The following is a 19,399-nucleotide window of genomic DNA, read 5'->3' as shown; positions in this document are numbered from 1 at the left end:
AAAAATAACAACTAGCCAACGGGAATGAATCTGTGGACAACCCACTGAACTGGGGCTGAGAGTTAGTCACTGCCTGTAGAAACATCAGCGTGACTCCTTGAGGTCTGGATCTAGAAGAAAACAGGAAGGCTCAGAAAGGAGAAAGAAGACACCTACCACAGAGATGGCAGCAGAATCTGTGGATCAGACGACACCTGGAAGGAGAAGTAAAGAGGGCAGTGACAGACTTTTGCGGAAGGAGAGGAAGGCAATGATGGAGACTTGTTAGAGACTCACCGAATTCATAGCATGGCAGCGCAGGAACAAGGAGAGGATGGAATGAAGGAAACAAAAGACTCCAAAAAGTAGCACAGAGATGACATGTAGGGAGATACCTGGCACATCAATCAAGAAGAAAAGGCTGACTCTGAGATTTCTTCTAAGCAAGGCAGTGTAAGAGAATCTGCAATAGATAAGGGAAGAGTCACAGACAGTTAGTGTTTTGAGACAAGAGGGAGGAAAACGGGGGAATCAAATAAAGGGCCTGTGATTTTGGTTGTGAACGATGGAACATCTGTAGTTAATTTTATACTGTGAGTTGAAGGAAGACAGCAAGATGTTAAAGGGGGAGACCAAGGGAGAGCGAGGAGACACAGTAAAAGCCTAGGAGATGAAAGACAGTGGAGCCAGCAGGGAAGAGGACTGTATGCTGCAAGAGATAGCTTGTCTCACACAGATGGGAATCGATTAAATTAGGGAAGCAAGAGTTGTTTATCAGGAAAGAGGTAAAAATAGCAGCACTGAAGGGTCTAGATGTTGTTCAAAAATCTAGACTGTAAGGGCCTAGATGTTATCCTAGTATGCAAAAAGCAAGAGCTACAGGGAATTCAGGTTATTCAGGAGACCTGAAGTTAGTCAGTGCTCCTGATCATAGAATCATAGAATCATAGAATCACAGAATCATAGAATGCTTAAGTTTGGAAGGGACCTCAGAGGTCATCAAGTCCAACCCCCCTGCTCACACAGGGTCACCCAGAGAACGTGGCACAGGGCAGCATCCAACCGAGTTTTAAAGATCTCCAAAGAAGGAGACTCCATAACCTCTCTAGGCAGCCTGTGCCAGGGCTCTCTCACCCTCACTTTCAAGAARTGTTTCCTTAAGTTCCTGTGGAACTTTTGGTGCCTCAGCTTGTGGCCGTTTCCTCTAGTCCTATTGCTGGCCACCACTGAAGAGAGGGCCTCCTCACTGCCTCCCTTGAGGTATTTATAGACACTGATCAGGTCCCCCCTCAGCCTTCTCTTCTCCACGCTGAACAGGCCCAGCTCCCTCAGCCTTTGCTCACAGGGCAGATGTTCCAGGCCCCTGATCATCCTSGTAGCCCTGCGCTGGACTCTCTCCAGCAGCTCCACATCCCTCTTGTGCTGGGGAGCCCAGAACTGGACACAGTCTCCAGATGTGGCCTTACCAGGGCTGTGTACAGGGAGACGATCACCTCTCTTGACCTGCTGGTGACGCTCTTCTTAATGCACCCCGGGTTCCCATTGGCCTTCTTGGCCACCAGGGCACTGCTGTCTCATGGTCATCTTGTCATCTGATGTTACTCCAAACTATGCTCTTCTATCACCTTATATGATAACCATGAACTAAGGACTTTGTCCTAGTTTGCCACAGCCAGACCGGCAAGACTGTTTGTATATTCCATACAAATGATGATCCCTTAAAGCTTCTTCACTATGCTATATCAATTAATCTTTGCATTTTTCATTCATTATTTTATCACCATAAGCACTTGTGTCACTTGGAGGAACGACCATATGGTGCAATTTTGGCAGCAGCTGGTTTTCCCATTATTAATAGATAGGAATCTTAGAGGTCTTCCAGTAAGATGCATACAGATGATTTAAAGACTGCTAAAGAATGGAGTGGCAAGCCCATTCAAAATGTGACGTATTTCTAAAATATTTGGATGAGTATGAAAATACCATTTAGAGGAATCCAACTGTTTTTTAGAAAACTCTGATGAATATTATTCTTAGATCTACAAAAATGTAAGTAACCCCCTTGTGTCTACCCTCCATGGGGCTTAACCAAAAGCTAAAAAGGGTGAAAAGCAGACCGCAGAGAGCATTGCTTCCAACTATGTGTTGTGACATCTTGGTAACTAGGAACAACTGAGTGAGATGATCCAAAGGGAGACTATCAAGTGCACATTATGCATCTCTGTCCTGCTGTAGTTCTACAGCATGGCTTTAGAAAACTTTAAATACAGAAGTCAAAGCAAATTGAAACACTCTGCAGTATTCTACATTCCCTTCTTTTTGGTGTGGGCGAGGTTGGGACTAGGCCTGGGGTGGAGAGGACACTGTGAAAGTCACATATAAATAAAGTGCACCTTGATGCTGTCAGAAGTACGAATTAGAGAGGGAAAGGTTAAAAGAGAACTTAGCAGCTATTTTGGTGCTGCAAGTTGACTTAGATAAAAGCAAACAGTTAAATAGAATCCAATTCAATTCAAACAGACAGTTTTGACATTTAAATGAAATTTCCAAAGCATGTACTGTGGTTAAACAAGGAGTGTGGCTAGCTTCCAGATACATATGGTAATTGTGAGGAAGCAGTTTTATTGATGACAATCAAAGCTGGCAAGAGAATTTTAGGCCCAGGGAACACTAGAAAAAGCCAGGTCCCTTTGCATAATCTATTTTATCTTCCTTCTTTAGCCAATATCCTTTCCCTTTCCATTCTTTCCATCCCTGCCCTTCTGTACTATTTCCTAGCTCTCTTCTTAATACTCCTCTGTGATTGCATTCTTTTATTCTGTCCCTTTTCATACCATTCTTTCCATCACTCTTCCACCGCAACTGCCATCACCCTCTAAAATGCAGGCAGACTTGAAAATATTGCCATAAGAAGCTTGCAAAGATCATCCAAACCTTGTTGTGATCTCAGTGCTTGATAGAGTTACAAACACATGTTTAGCAACCACAATCAATAGCACAGCTGTCAAAAAGAGGACATTGATTTTTCCTTAAACCTGCAGAATTTAGCGTGTTCTCAAGGACTCCCTGTTCACTAATCACACGTGACAATTGCTTAATGATTATTGTTGTCATGTGAATGCATCAGGGATTTACCACTTTTATAAGTCTAAATGCAGCCTAACCAATCAGAAGTCCTGCACCCTGCTTCCTTTTTTCCTCCTCCTTTCCATAATGACTATCAACAGAGTTGCATGTTATATACTTGAAAGTTTAGTTCAGCATGTGCTCCTATTCTATTGAGTGGCAGGTTGCTTGAAAAAGAGAGGAACAAATCAAGACAGTCCAAAACAGAGCTGCTAGGAGCAACATGCAGTCCGAGACAGAGCAAAGAGACGAGCCTGTGATTCCCCCTCCAGGAGTCAAGCCTGGCTTGGACAGGGCTTCAGCTGCAGCAAAAACCACACTCAAGGGCTCTTGCAGCTGTATGCATCTTGTCCTGACTAATCCACCCCCGGAGCTGAATGCCAAATCCTTCTTTGGAGGGGAAGAGAGAGGTATTAACAGAAAAAGCAGGAGGGATGTGTTTCAGCATCTTGAATTGAAGCCCAAACTAATTTAGAAGCAATTGGAGAGCTGGGCACAAGAAAAAAAAAAAAAGAAAGAAAAAGAAAAAAGAAAAAAAAAAAGAAGATTCTCTTTGGCCTGCTCCAGCTTTGAATTCTTTAAGAGTTTCTAGGCAACTCTATAGAAGTAGTAGTTGGAGGGGTTTATACCAGTCAGTTCTGGAAGTGACCAAACCACATGCCTTTCTGCTTAGATTTGGAGAAAGGAATGAAGTTTTAGAATTATCTGAAGACACAAAAAAGTGGACAAACATAATGCAAAACAAATCCCACCCAGCTGAGATTGCCAGGAACCAGAAAACATCCAGAACACTTTGGCATTGCTCTCCTATTTCAGAAGGATTAAAAGAAAAAAAAAGCTCTCAGACAAAAGGAAAGCCAATATGCATGGATTTTTATCCATTTGTAGGCCAGCACCACCTTACTCAATTTTAGATTGAGCACAAGGTGATCAGTTAGGCCTCTCTGCTTCCTACACAGGAAAATGAGCAGCAAATATTTTGACCTCATTCAAAGATCAAAGTACAGTACAGGAGGTAAATGGGGACACTGTTTTACCAATTTTGGCCCTTTGCTTATATTTTATATTTATTAGGTGCTATCACTTCAATTCTCTGTCTGAAAGTGCTGAATGAATCATACTCGACTTTTGAAAAAGAGTAACAGAACTTCAATGAAACTGAAAGAGATTTAACTAAGAGAAGGTATTATAAATTAAAACGGGTATAAAAAGATTCCGTATGTCAGGAAATTCAAAGAATTTTGTGTGGTAGACTGGAGATCATTTAGGGATTCTATTATAAAGGACATTTTCAACAAAATGTCCCAACAAGGCATATACCTCGTATTCTAAGACTAGTCTCATGCTTCTCAGTCTTTTTATTCTGAATGAATTGTGACATCCTGGCACTGTTTTCCTGTTATTTTTTTAATTCCCACTGGAAAATCAGAAAATGATAGCGTACTGATGCTGTAGGATATCTACGTAGCTTCTGATGCAAACCCATTCTCCAGCCTCTCTATTTAGAAGCAACCTTTCAAAATTAAAAATATTCTTCTTTGATTAGAATCAGAATTTTCAGACTCTAGCTTTCAATCTGTGATTTTATCCATATGCAACAGCTATCTCTAGAAAGTTATGTTCAGATAGTCATCTGCATTCACATCTGAAATTAGAAAATAGCTCCAAAATATCATTTTCTTCATCACATTTAGTACAGAGGACTAATTTCCATGTAAGCTGCTAAGGTACAATTGACATTTACTGAGAGCAAAGCTATTAACCCATGATCCACATAATAACAGAGTACATATCACAGCATATGGACACATCACAGCTGCTTCAGTTAAAACAAGTTTCTCTAGTTTGTCTGTCATCACCATCAGTTTCATAAAGTGCTATCCAAACATGTTCTACCTGTCTATGTAAAAATCAAGTATATATTTCATGATCTTCAAGACTGAAAAAAGCGAAATGACATTTTATCCCACTGATACGCACAGAGAAAACTGGAATGTTATTACACAATTGTCAGTTTAAAAGTAAACTGATTTCTTTAAATCAAAATCATAGACTAGGCATTATAATGAAGCAGTTGTATCTCCATGGATGACAAACAACCACCTAAACCACCTAAACAATGAGGCAGGCCTATAATTAACATTTGAATGTTCATACTGTGATTTTAAGAGAAATGAAAAGGCTGAAGTCTATTAGTATGTGAGCATTAAAGAAATACTATTCAAAGCCACTGGATATCAAGCTAAAAAGCATTAATTTATCAAAAGCTGTCTGTGGATAAGTAAATATTTGTGTGAGGTTTGGGGATATGTGTTGATATGCATGACTGTGTATTTCGTCAGTGGAAGACTTCACTACTTCAGAAATTATGACTTGCCAAAGCTTTCCTGGGTAGGAGTTGCAATGGGGGTGATCCACTCCTGCTCTCAGCTGTAAATGGTTGAAAAAAGGAAACATATCTGTTTCATACATGTTCACAATGTTTACCTACCAATGACCCAGCCTGAAAAACTGATACTCCCTCCATCATCCAGTTTAGTCTCTGGAGAGCATGAAAAACTGAAGCGGTGTCCAGTTAGATAGAAAATCTATCCACTCAAAAAACCCTCACCTATAAAATGCTGATAACCTCTTCCACCACCTAAAATCTCCTTAAAGCTGCATAAAACTATGACTTCAATCTTCTTTTTATTCATATGTCCTACACCCTGTGCATAACCAAACATGGCATATTGTTTCTGCCAGTGATACTTCACATCCATCCTATTTTTGTTTTACCTTTTTATTAATAGTTGGTCTAACCAATTAATTTTGCCCTTTTATTTTCTTCTAATTCAATCCAGGGCTACTGAATGATGTATGTCTTTATTCAAATATGAGAGGGTTGATAGGATTAGAATCCACACAATGCATTTGAGTATAACTGAACCAAAAAAGAAACTGAGATGTTATCTTTTATTATCTCAAGTGATGCTGGAAAAATACACAAGCAATAGCTCTTTTTTCAGTCCTCTGTGTTTTTAACAAATTGTTTCAGCATATGTAACAAAATCCATTATCTTCTCATACACATCTTTTCTCATTTCTGTCCTTAATACTGTCATAGCTACAACAGTATTGCCACCGAAAATGGAAAAGTTCTTCCCATATATAAGTGTAAATGGTATTTTTAGGTAACTAAACTGCTTTTCTAGACTGCTGCCAAGATTCAGGACGTAATTACTGCACTAAATCATGAGCCTTAATAAAACTGATAATTGGATTGCGAAGATTCAGTATTACCACAGATCCTTGTACTCCTTGTTTATCTGAATTGTGTTTTACTCCCTAGCTATTTGTCTTTGTGAATAAAGTATACTAAAAAAATGTGAAGCAATATATTTTAGACTTCCTGTTGCAAAATGTAAAGTCTAAGCCAGGGCCAACCTGTACCCTCATCTAACCATGATCTACAAAATCCCTCTCCTGTAACAGTATCCTCATATGCAATATTTTTTGGTGCCTTGGGGAGACAATTTCTCCCCAGGTGACATAAGCTGCATATTTTTAGAGGGCCTCATATCATATCCCCATAGCACTTCTAGCTATTGTGAAAAGTGCATACTCCTAACACCAAGTGCGTTTGATGGAGATACCATCTGGGGTAAAACACTCACACTGGCCCTTACATGGGGCAATTCTTTTTCTTGAGGTACATAATCAAATTGATCTGAGCTTGAAGGCAACTTCCCCTCTGCAGCCAGGTATAATTTTTTGTTCTCTCTAATGGGTCCTGGCAGGCCAGTATATTGGTTATGATCACCTCCTGAGACAGACTGGGGCTTATGCTAAATACCTTCCTCTTTGCTTGAAAGACCAATATATAACAAAACAAAAACTGCTATTGATGCTAAAACAAAAGATACTTCTTTTGCTATTATGGGAGATTCTTTGTTTGATTGTCCTCTTTAGAGTTACATTACCTCAGCATGCTGATTAACTCGAGAAAGCCCAAGTGTAGGGCATGACATAGACTGTGAAGGAATCAGTGAACTACTTCTCCCTACTTTCACAGCCACCATTGCCAATATAGGTATTTTCTGGCTATGAATGAAAGAGACATTGGACATCTGTACCATGGGATAACTAAGAGGAGAGTCATCACCTGAAATGAGATACAATTGAGAATTAAAGAGCCTACCATTCAATCCAAATAAATATTCAACCACAACCAATACATTTTAAGTAAGAAGAGCATAGAAATTTCTTTCTACATTTTACTTTCATTCAATATTTAAAAAGAAAGCAATGTTTTCCAGGTGGAGTAGGAAAATCATTATACATATGTATAGATACCTATCTTCTCAATAACAATAAAAGGTATTTTTTCATGAGACAGGGCCAGCAAGGTAACAAGCATATTCAAGTTCTGGTGTGCAGAACCAACCTATCAAACTAAACTCTCTTTCACTGCTGTCAGATTCATGAAAAACAAGGACTGATGTGCAAGAAAATATTAATCCTCACACAGTCTTCTCCACAAATATCAACTTATTAACTTTATGATAAATACTCTGGAAAAAGATGACTGTATTATGTTTCTATCTCTGAAACTATGAGAGTTCATAGTCAAAACAGTGTACGCCTTTGGTGCAATATGTGGTAACATGTGCTGCACAGTAAAAAACAGAAAGCAGTTTCAAGTAATATTAGGCCAAGAAAATTAAACATTTTGAGAAGAGACTTTATAGAGTTCAAATTATTGCCAGGATTACACCCCTGGAACACCTTTTTTTTTTGGGGGGAGGGGAGCACTTCACAAAAATAGCAGAAAAGAGTGCACAAGGGCTATATTAAAGTAATAAAACCAGATGAGCAAGAAAATCCTCCAGCATATCCATATATGTTTTACAACTAAAACATTGCAATTAAGGAGCACACAAATATTTAGGATGTTCAAATGACAGAAATGAATGCATACACACCACAAAAGCCCTCTAACCTGTAAAATTGTGCTTATTCAAGTCCTTTGCAGTAAGAAAATATCCTCTTTGCACTGTAAAGCATTCTTAATCCAGCACTCTTGCTACTATCGTTTTTTTACAAGAAATATTTATGTGAATTGGGAGCCTTTAACTAGTGGTAAAAATCTATTTTTGTTCTCTTTTTCATATACATAAAGTAAATTTTTCAGCCATTTTACTGAGCCTATATGTACATCAGGCAAAATATTATCCTGTCTTTCATTGGCTAAAAGATCAAGAGAAGTGATGAAGCTTTTCTACTCTCCTCCTCTTGCTTTAGAAAAATACACAAAGTAGGATCGGTGCTGGTCTATATTTTGCAAAATAGACTTATTTTTGCCTGATGAAGAGTTTAAAGCCCACCTTATCTCTAGCTGTCTCCTTTTCTTTAATTTGAAAGTTTTTGAGTAGCTTATCAGTAATATCTATGAATCTTACTTTTCATTGTACTAGAAAAGAAAAACTGCTGAAAGTATAAAACAGAATTTGATCTGATTTGTAACTTGCTGCATATAGGGAAAAAAAAAGCACTAATTTTTTCAGTATACTTGTGATACAAGATGCCTCGTTCAGTATCTCATTTCCTAGCTAATCATCATGTCCTTCCACTTGTGTTCATCCAGAAATATTTAGCAAATTTTTGAGAAAGTAACTTCTCACCATGTTTTGTTTTTGAATGCAAGTCAAGTACTACTATTTCTTCTCCCAAGCTTTATATATTCTAAGAAGCATAGTATTATTTCTACTGTGAATTTGGATGAACCAGTAACTAATGCTAACCTAGACACAGAACTAGAAGTTTCTGAACATTTCACAGATACTTGCTGTCAGAGCACTCACAAATAATGAACTCACACCACAGAACACAACACATCACACTCATTCACATCAAGCAAATCACGTACTTTGCTGCCCGAACAGCTCAAGTAAAACGTTTGTTGTTACTCCTAAAACAGACATTTAGTTAGCGTTTGAGATTATCATTAAATCTCTGTTTATTTCAGCTGGATCCGAATCAAAACCACAGATTGGAACATTTTTAAAATTGGAAAAGTTTAGATTGAAAACATGATCTGGCTGTAGATTTTTGCTCCTTAGGACCATTTCTATGGTTTACAGAACTTCTGGTTAATGGTATGACAAACAATTTAAAGTACAGGCCACTATTGTCTTTTTGAACTAGCCTCCTGTTTCCATAGGGTTGAATTTCAAACAGATGGCAGAGGCAACTGGGAAACCTGCCAGGGAGTACCCTGCAGCTAAGTTTCCAATAGCTCATGGTCATTTCAGCAGTAAAGGGTGCATTAGATTTAGGTTATGATGGTTAGCTGAAAGCCACAGGTTTTAAAAAAAACAAAGTATAAATCTCAGAGAATACTGTGCTCTGCAAACTACTTGCCAAACTAGCAGGGATTACAGGTCTTCCCTAACAGTCCCTTTTGTTTAAAAGGAATGTTTCTCAGTCTACCATTTTTTTTTAAACAATGTATCACTTTCATTTTAAGAAAGAAACACTGCTGACCATGCTACCAGTGGGCTTTGACCATTACAACTTGGAACAGTCTTATTTTTGCACTCTTGCAATATTTTCACCTCACATCAATGGCCCGATCTGGTTGTTCAGATTTTGTTCCCTTTACGTAGGTGAGAGCTATTCAATTTTCAGGCTAATCTTGTTTGGAAGTGTTTGGAAGTGAGAAAATTGCTCATTTTGAGTAAGGGAAACTAAATTTGTCTCTTTGATGAAATGACAACATTGGTGTTTAAAAGTTTTTTTGAAGAAAAATGTTATAAGCTAACAAAGACTATATAATAAGAAGCAATACCACCACCAACAAAAAGATCTCCTCAGTCCTGGAAATGACTGCATAAAATCACACCCGAACTACCTAATAACATGCCTCATCCAGCAAGAGGGGGATTATTTATTCATGAAGATATCCATGCAGACACTTGCATAAAAAGCACAAACTAATCACAAAGACATTTATTCCCTCCACAATTCTTAGTATAAGGTAGGATGAAGGAATATAGTAGTAAAAGTTACCTGAAAACAACAAGAATGCAAGTGTAGAGAGAAAGAACAGCACAAAGAAGAGCTTCAACAAGATATACATCTTTGGGAATGGAAAGCATGAGTGAAAACGTAAGAGTAAGCAGAAAGCTGTCAATATTCACTTCATAGATCAATCCAGATTTGAGCTTAGGAAAGTTCAACAGGGTTAGGCCAGGAACCAGACCTTCACTCAGCATGAGGGTGAAAGGACATATAGATTTCAGACTGCCCTCTATCCAGAAGTCTAATAAGCTCATTTCTTAAAATGGAGCATTGCATCTGTCTCCATAGCAGGCTGGAAGGAAAGGGAAGAGGTTTCGTCTGAATAATGTTCGTGTTTGTAATCATTAATTATCATTAATGATTAGTAAGGCTACAAGGCTACAAAGGCTACAAAGATAAAAATTGACTCTGAAAATAAAAGCCAGAATCTGAGAAGCTTGCTAAAAAACAGATAAATGTATTCTTGAATAGAATGGTTAAGCAGCAATGTTCAGAAATCTCAAAAAACCCTTACCACTCAGAAGAACTCTAGAAGATAAAATAATCAAAAAGACATTAGTTTCCCTATTAGAAAAAGAAAAAACAAACAAACAAACAAAACAAAACAAAAAAAACCCCAAAAACATATGTCTCTAATGTCACATGTCTCTTTTTCAGATGCATTAAGGGTAAAAGTAAATAAATATACCAACAACGGTACACTACTCATATCCTAGCTTAGCTCAAACTACCTGTTTTCCAGACATATCTTGAAAATTGTCTGGCCAGATGGAATGAAATGTTCATTTAGGCAAGATTTACCTTTTTAGGGCTATAACTTGATTTGTTAAGTGATACAGGACAGTAAGAAGCTTTATATGCACCAGCTCTCCAGGACAGTTATCCAAAAGGTAGCTCACAGCTGGATCCTGTTCAGTTAAAATTCATCCACTTTTATAAAGTTAGAAATAAAGTCTATTATCATCCTATTGCTCCATAAGCAATCTTTCTGCTCAGAGATGAATTTTTGTATGTTAAGCTAAAATAAAGAGACTAAATTTTAGTTCCTGGTGCTATAACTACTCTTAAAGGGCAGGCACAGCTTTGTTGACATGGTCTGCATGGTCAAAACCAGCATGGTTCTGTGCAGCAGTAAGGCCATGCTCCTTGGTTTTGAAGGCATTATACATCCCACTGTGATCAAGTACTTCCTATGTTCATCTCCTACCAATATCTTACCATTGTATCTAACCTTAGGTATCCTGAACACTGAATTCATGACCTTGCAAACAAGTCAAGTCTGCTGACAGAAAAGCCATTATGGGATAAGCAAAGAGAAACCGTCCCTCAGCTTCTCCTCAGTGCTGCAGAATATATTGCCCTGACCAAATCCAGCCACGGTTTGCAGTGTCCATGGCTGCTTGGTCATCCCGTGTGATGACCAGTGTTAGAGCAGCCCTGATAAAGCTTCCTTAAAATCAGTCTGTAGTACATGGACATCATCCTGCTCTTGTTTGGGCTTCATAGTGCACATTTCAGGTCAAGAGTGATGTTGGATCGATTACTTAGACTGACTTGTATTGTTGTTGGATCGGTTGCTTAGACTGACTTAGACTGACTTGTATTCAAGAGTTTTTGATTTCATTAGTTGTTCTTTCCCCCGGACATTTAGTAAACCTGTCAAGTAAAGAAATTACTACTGTATGTTGCTCTGAACTGGTTCCCTTTTGAGGAAAGTACACAGATGATATTACTAAGGCTTGTTTATGCATTTTTTCTTAAGGCAATAACTTTATCTTGAAGTGATGAATTTATCACTGCAGGACAGTGCAGATGAAAAATTTAAAGTTTCAGAAAAATCAACATAAACAATTTCTTTTTTTATCTCCCTCATATATGAAAATCACATAAAGCAAACAGAACAAAAATGGAGGAGCCAGCTCTAAAGCAGCCATCTCAAGGAAATAATTTATCTACTCTCATCCTTTCAACTCCAAGCTTCTCCTCCAGGAAGGATGGTATTAAAATTTACTTTCTTTTGCTAGCTAGCATGTTTAACTTTCACATTCTTCCTAAGCCAATTCAGAAAATATTCAATCAGTCTCCTTCAGCCTCATTTGTGGACAGTTTACTGGGAGAGAAGCAACATTTCATTAGACATAATAAAAAAGTGAAAGTATTTCTTTTTATTTTTACATGCCGTCATATTTTCATGAAGAACTAGGGAAAAATAATTAGAGATTTGGTGCAGGAATTACTTTGTCTCTGTCTTTTTCAGGATGGATTAAAGACCAGTAACTCACAAAGACGGAGCAGGAAAGAAGATGAAAAGAAGAAGTTGAGCGTTTTTTTTTTTCCCCCTATAAGCTTTCTTCAAGTGAAAGTTTCCACACTGATACTGATTTTCAAAGAGCCTGCATTTAAGCAGCACAGACACCATGTAACTAATGTATATTTCTAATAGCAATGGATCTAATTTCCACTATGTGGAGATAATTTTGCAATTTCTTCACTACACATAATTCTTCCACAGCTATTAATGAACAAGCAACATCTGTTCCTAGCTATAAATCTGTCATGTCACCAGCAAACCTCAACAAGACGACATTACTAGTGTGGAACTCTAAAGCCACAATTTCACAGATAAAAACAATATGTTCTGTAGAACAGCTGCCAGGTCATCTCTAGTTTACCTAAAATTGGACAGCGGGATAAAAGATCCTTACCTTTCCTGTTTGCAAAATTCTTACACACCTTAACGTTTCAAGACACAGACTTCTGTGTAGAAGACTTCATCTTCAGACATGTGAGAGTAAGGATGTGATCTTTCTTTCATTTTTTCTTAAGAGACTGTACTTGGTCAACAGCCAGTCCAGTACTCTAATGTCAAGCTTAATGCTATGGTGTTTCTAGCTTGGGTACCATTAAATTTGCATTCTGCTAGCATGGCTAGGGTATTAAATTCTTCTTTAGTTTGTTCCTTGGATGTCTGTTAATGTAATCTGCCCATAAATTCTGAAGATAGAGTGAAAATCCACTCCAGAATCTTTAGGTTATTTTCTTTCAAAAATTAAATACAAGAGAATAACAACAACAACAAAAAATTAGATATTCATGTAGGCAGTTCATTATATTTCCTCAATGAAAAGAGAGCTAAGGGAAATTTTCATCTGTTGGGAAGAACAAAACAGATACTGTAATTCAAAGTCTTATTTCTTGAATTATCTATTTGTGTCACATCACATATTACATCTGAATCATTTTTAATACTGATAATACACGCACAAATCTTAATTAGTAATTAGCTTGGGGAATGCAGTAAAAAAAGGGTTCTGCCTGACACACCTGCTTCATGTGAAACTTAAAAGTGGGTTATGTTTAGTCCTATATTTAGAGTGGTATTATTATGGGGTAGGACAACTTAGTAATCAGCTTACTTGGTAGCAAAGAAGATTGAGGCTAGATACTACAGAAAGCTTTCCAATTAGAAGGATAATTAATGCTAGAAAAGACTACCTAGAGGTGGCTCAGTAAAAACCTGCATTTGAGATTTTCAAAAACAGATTAGGCAAGTACCTGTTTAATGTGTCTAATCCTATCCCAGAGCAGATACGAGATAAATGACCTCATGAAGTCCCTCCTGCCCCCTTAGTTTTGCATATCAGTGTCATGGAAAATCAGAAACATCCATAGGCCAACAAAGGAATGTTGCTGACAAAAGCTTCTGCACATCTCTTCATATGGATCTATTTTTCTGCATACCAAGGAAAAGACAAAAAAGTTTTTCTTTGCACTTCAGTTTGCAGAAATTGCAATTGAAATGTAGGAAACCTGCATGTGTCTTGCTCTACTGAAAAAGTTTCTTTCACTCATTACAACAGTGGTAGTAGTATATGATTACTAAATTTCTGCACAAATATGTTATAATGTCTATGCTCTAGATACATCTGTGTCATATTTTAAATTGCTGTTATTTTCAGCAACGGCAATTAGATCTATGGCCGATTGACTACTTCTGAAGATGTTTCTGATGTTAGAAGTCCTAGAAGTCTACAATAGTTGAATGGGCTATCTCTGGAAACTATTTGACTTCATAATATTATTCACATTTGACAATACATTTTCTGTGTTCCATATGCAAAAATAAGTAATTAGATGGTGATTGAATGACAGCTTATATGATGTCATTAGCCTTACTTTCTGCATTGCAGATTCCTACAACAGAATTTTTTTCAACTCTTAAAAACACTGCATTTTGATACTTAGTACTCCTTACAATAGGATGATGAATAGGAGGATTTTATCATCCCATAGTCCATTTCTTGGTGCATTGCATTTGCACAGGATTCCTATCAGTACAGAAGCTTATTCAAAATGAGACGCTGCAGCATTTAAAGGCCCCATTGCACCCACTTAGCTGGTGAAGTCAAGATATCTCACACCTGTTGGAACTTGTACAGATGCAAAGATGCAACAAATGCCATACATTGCCATCTGCTTAACATGGAGAGAGTAGTTGCAACTTGCTCCTGCCTTGAGAATTACCATGCATGTGCTGATACATGTGCCTGCGCTTCTAACTGCAGCAGAACAAGAGTTAGATGTACATGTTGCCGTGACATGGAGAGTTCAGGGGTGCTAGCTCATCCATGGTTCCGTTGCTCATGTTTATAATTAAATATTAAAATTAATAAAAACACTGTAGTTCCCTGGTACTTTTTTTCCTGTGAAACTGCACAACAGTGGGGATACATCTTAAGAATGCAGATGCATTTAGTTTTTAGAAGTTTTGTGCAAACAGCAGGAACTAATGCGGGGCATTTAGCTGCTATTATTTCTTTACAATACAGAGGTAATGTTATAAAATCATGAAGCGAGTGTACTTAGCAGTGAGTTCTTTGAGCTAGCTACTAGGAATTGCCATCAGGAAGACGAGTTCTTAAATGCTACTTCTCTGAAAGTTAGTACCTTCCTGGCAAGACAAGGAGACAGCTCTCTCCACTTACAAGGCTCAGCTCCACACCTTTTTTTAGCACTCCTTTCAAAAAAAACAAAGGGTATTTCTCAAAGGCAGCTAAAGAAAGAAAAGAGTGAGGACACCCCTCTGATCCATTCCCTGTCGCCAGTCTTGCTGATGGCCTCCCCTATCCTCCTCACACAACTCTGCTCACTCCTAAGAGCATTTAGTCAGAAGACTCAAGTCCTGTTATCTTCTCATTCTTGACTTTTAAATCTTTTCCCAAGTGTTGTAGCCAGAGTGGACTATCAGACTCTGCCTCAAGCGGAGTTAATGAACATTAAATGGACTGTGAACACAATCTTGCAATGCTGGAGCTGTCACTGGAAAGAGACAGGGGTCCCAGCTTCCATGGCAGCAAGGTTTCCAACAGCTACTTAACGCACATTTCGCTCACTTCTTGCTGACAAGGAAGAGGAACACTCTTTAGTGCTGGATCAGCTGCTGCATGCCATGAGATGGGATAACTCCAACCCTCTGCAATCAGTTACAGGGAGGTTTTGTTGGATGCCAATATACATCACAAGCACAGATCAATTAGACTTGGACAGAGCCGCAAAGTAATAGCCAACACTTCATCATGTGCTGGCTTCCTACTCTGAAGAACTGGCATAGCACACACAACAGCTACTGTGAAGCCGGTCACAGCTTCATGCAGGCAATATGGCAGGTAGTGTCATCAATGTTAGTGCATGTCCTGTAATCATCAAGTGCTCTGTTCTCATAACCGCCCAGCACATCAAAGCATTAAGTGCTTAGTTCTGTGGGAAGAAAGATATTGATGTCCCCCAAATTTAATCAGTCATTGATTTCTTCATCAAATATCTCTTCCAGATCTATTTTTGCAATATTTGTTTCCCAAAACAGAGCTAATTTTTTTTGTAACACAAGATCTCTAGCTCATCGGTTATGAAGTACCTGCTTATATAAAGGGTTTGTGCAGTGGAAAAACAATGTCACATCCCTATGTCTGGTTTGCTAACTGGCATCAAGAAGAAAAGTGGATCTGTTATCTATATTTAAATTAGAATGCAATATGCTCCTATTTTAATATACACACTGAAGGTATAAAATCCCCACAGAAGTTTTTGGTCATGATAGGAAACCTTTTAAGTATTCTCTTTATTCATTTTTTTTTTTATTTTAAATTATAGGTTAAAAATTAAGATTAAAATCCAAGATTAAAAAACATTTACCAGACCTTTGAAATTGTTTAGAGGCATTCTTTAGAATAAACTCTGTTTTTAGTGATTATAGGAAATCTTTTTCAAGGATTTTCTTAGAATTAAGATAAACATCAGTTAGGGGAAAGACAACAAGTATACCCATGAATTGTGCCAAAATCAGAATTCTACATCTCACTCCTGTAATACTTAAATTCCTGCAGAATTACTAGTTAGCCAGATTTTGGCTTAGGGACCTTCCTTACTTCCTAATACGTGTATCTCCTAAAACAGTTCACACAGTTCTCCTCAAAACAAGTGCTAAGAAAAATGTGGCAAGCTCCTGTCATGAACAATTCCCATATGTTATCAGAAAAGGACTTAAAGAATTGCTAGATTCTCTTCTGGCAAGATACACGTACCTGGGAATTGGAGAGGATATGGTATTTCAGTGCTCAGTACAACAGCTTATAGGACCAATTTTAAAAGTATTAAATGAAGGGAAGCATATTTTATGACCCATAGAAAAGATGGGCAGCACGACTCTGTTTTGAGCAGGCAGAGAAGAACAGTGACTTAGCTCATCTTTAGCCTCTGTTCCCAAGTCTGAAGTTCAAAGGGAGAAGCCCACTGCCGTGACAATCAGTCCATACTTACCAGCACAGATGAACATAAAGTCAGTTGGAGTGTCTCTGACCATAATTCAAATGAAGAAGGAAGTCAGTGAAGAATAAAAATAATAATAATAAAAAGAACATGATGGAGACAAAGGGACTAATGGAGGAGGAGAGGTTAAAAAAAATCATAATGGTTAGCTTGGCTAATGATTACCCGGAGAGAAGTGATACTCATGTACAAATATTTGAAGAACACTACATTCAGAGAGAAACAGATTTGGGGGATGAGAGGAAATAAACAGAATTTGTCAGATAAATGCAAAGAACGTATTTGGGCAGAATATTTATTTTTTCACTAAAGCTTAAACTGATTTTATTTGTTTTGTTAGCATTGTGCACAGATTTAATAGAGGACACTTAAGGTGGCCATAAATCTCTGCAGTGAAGCAGCTGCACGCTTCCTCACATCAATGAAAAGCAGCCCCGTGGTTCATGGCACAACCAGAATGAAACTGTTGAATAAATCAGCATGTTTGGGGGAAAGCAGGGAGAACTGGCATCATGAGCTCTACAATACAACTCTTTGCTGAAGTTGATCTTTACCAGAGCTGTGTGAACAGCCGATCATCCTGTTTGATCCCAGTTCCACAGCCAACAGTTGAAAATGTGGTTTGTGTTAAACTGAGAGCTCCACTTTGTTCCCAAGCTTTCCTTTTAAAGCCTTTATTTCACTTTTACTTGAAACAGATGAATTATAAAGAGATGCCTGTTTTTTTCAAATGGTATGACACCATTGTACTATCTGAATATAAGAGCAGCTTTTGCTGGAAATACTTAAGAATCCAGTGACATGGACTGCTGCTTTGCAAGAAGTAGCATTTGCTAAAGTGCACCATAGATGGTGGTCTATATGTTCCCCTAGTAAAAGCAGTTCAAACGATGGTATCATTCCAAATCAACAAGGAAAGGTCAAAAGTACGCTGAATTTCACATAAAAAATCTATTCCCACATAAACTTCAAGTCATTTCTAAACCTATCAGATCACTTAATCAGGATTTTCTGAGTTTTATATGTTCGAATAGCATCAATCTCCTACAGCACCAAAACAATTTATCTCATATGGCTTTATTTCTCAGTATGCAACATGGCTTTTGAAATAACACTAAGCTGAAAGAGAAGTACTGCAAGGATTACAGCATATTTAATTAACAAAGCTGATAATCATCCACCTTTAAAGAACAATTCTAAAAGCATCCAGCTATGTGCTGCACACCTCTCATTAATAGCAACAGGAAAGCGACTTACACACAGCAAGTACGAGTAAATGAAACAGATAAAATGCAGAGAACAAGCTTGTTGACGATTGAATCGGATAAACTCAGACCAACTGAAAAACATCAGTGCAATTATCAGGAAGTCCGTCAGGCCAGACCAACATGCAGCCCAGTAGCTCTTTGATGATACACATTTTATGGGCAGAAGCAGAAACAAGGTCTGCCTTCAGAACAGAGGCTACTATCTAGCTGATATTTTAAGAGCCTAATTTTAGAAAACTTAAATTGCAAACTACAGCACTTAATGTGTAATCAAAAATTAGGAACTGAGCTGCTTGTTACTCATATTGATCTCATATGGAATTGTCAAAAGAAAATGGCTAAAATGATTTTTTTTCAACAGACTTCAAAATGGTAGAAATATAAGCATGAAGATGCAAAAAGGCAGAATAAATGGACTGGCTCTTTTCTTCTTTTATTTGCTTTCAGATTCCCATTATTTCTATTGTCTTCGTTTAACAATGTTACAATAGTTAACTTGGAGTGGGGAACCAGACTTTTGGAAAGTGAGAATAAAAACACAAATCACATGGCAACACAAGCTACAGTGAGAAGGCAGACATGTCCTCTCCATTATTTTGTCCCCTATAGGAAGTAAAATTTAGGTTTGACATCATCCAGAACAAGACTCTAGTTACAGATGTGTTCGTTGCCTACATCACCACAGCAGTAGCAATTAGTTAGAGAAGGAGGAGGGATGGCTGATGAAAATTTGGTGTTAATTAAAGATCTCAGAGGAACATGTCCTAAAGCCATGATTTAGGCGAAATCTGTGGTTTTAAGAACTCAATATAGATTTACTGAAGTCAGAGGCGTTATACTAATTTATACCAGTTGAATATGTGCCTTACAAAGTTAAATAAAATATTACCAACAACCATAATCATAAAAACATTGAATCCAAAATAAGCTTGATATAGCATGAGATGCCTAAGAGTGAACTTCAAGTGTGGAACAACTAAGAAATGAGCCCTAGAGGCAGCATTCGCAGCAATCTGTATTGATGTTGAAGACTGAAAGGAACAAATTAGGGGTCATAGATAAACATCTCATCACCCAGCAAACCTCAACAAAAATCAGCACCAGATTTTTTTTTCTTTTAGATCATGGCTGTAACAGCA

At 37.8% G+C, this 19,399-nt stretch overlaps 1 long non-coding RNA gene across 1 annotated transcript in view; it reads right to left on the bottom strand.

The window, feature by feature from the left end:
* Positions 1-17,065, bottom strand: part of LOC112958907 — an 84,650-nt gene extending 67,585 nt beyond the window's left edge. Inside the window, exon 1 of the long non-coding RNA XR_003251522.1 lies at positions 16,984-17,065. This is a non-coding gene — a long non-coding RNA (uncharacterized LOC112958907). The remainder of the gene's footprint in view (positions 1-16,983) is intronic.
* Between the last annotated feature and the right edge of the window lie 2,334 nt (positions 17,066-19,399).

Source organism: Nothoprocta perdicaria, unplaced genomic scaffold, assembly GCF_003342845.1.
Source record: "Nothoprocta perdicaria isolate Ctin4 unplaced genomic scaffold, notPer1 scaffold_92, whole genome shotgun sequence".
Taxonomy (NCBI): domain Eukaryota; kingdom Metazoa; phylum Chordata; class Aves; order Tinamiformes; family Tinamidae; genus Nothoprocta; species Nothoprocta perdicaria.
The sequence above is the reverse complement of the archived record's forward strand: the minus strand, read 5'-3'. Positions and strand labels throughout refer to the sequence as shown.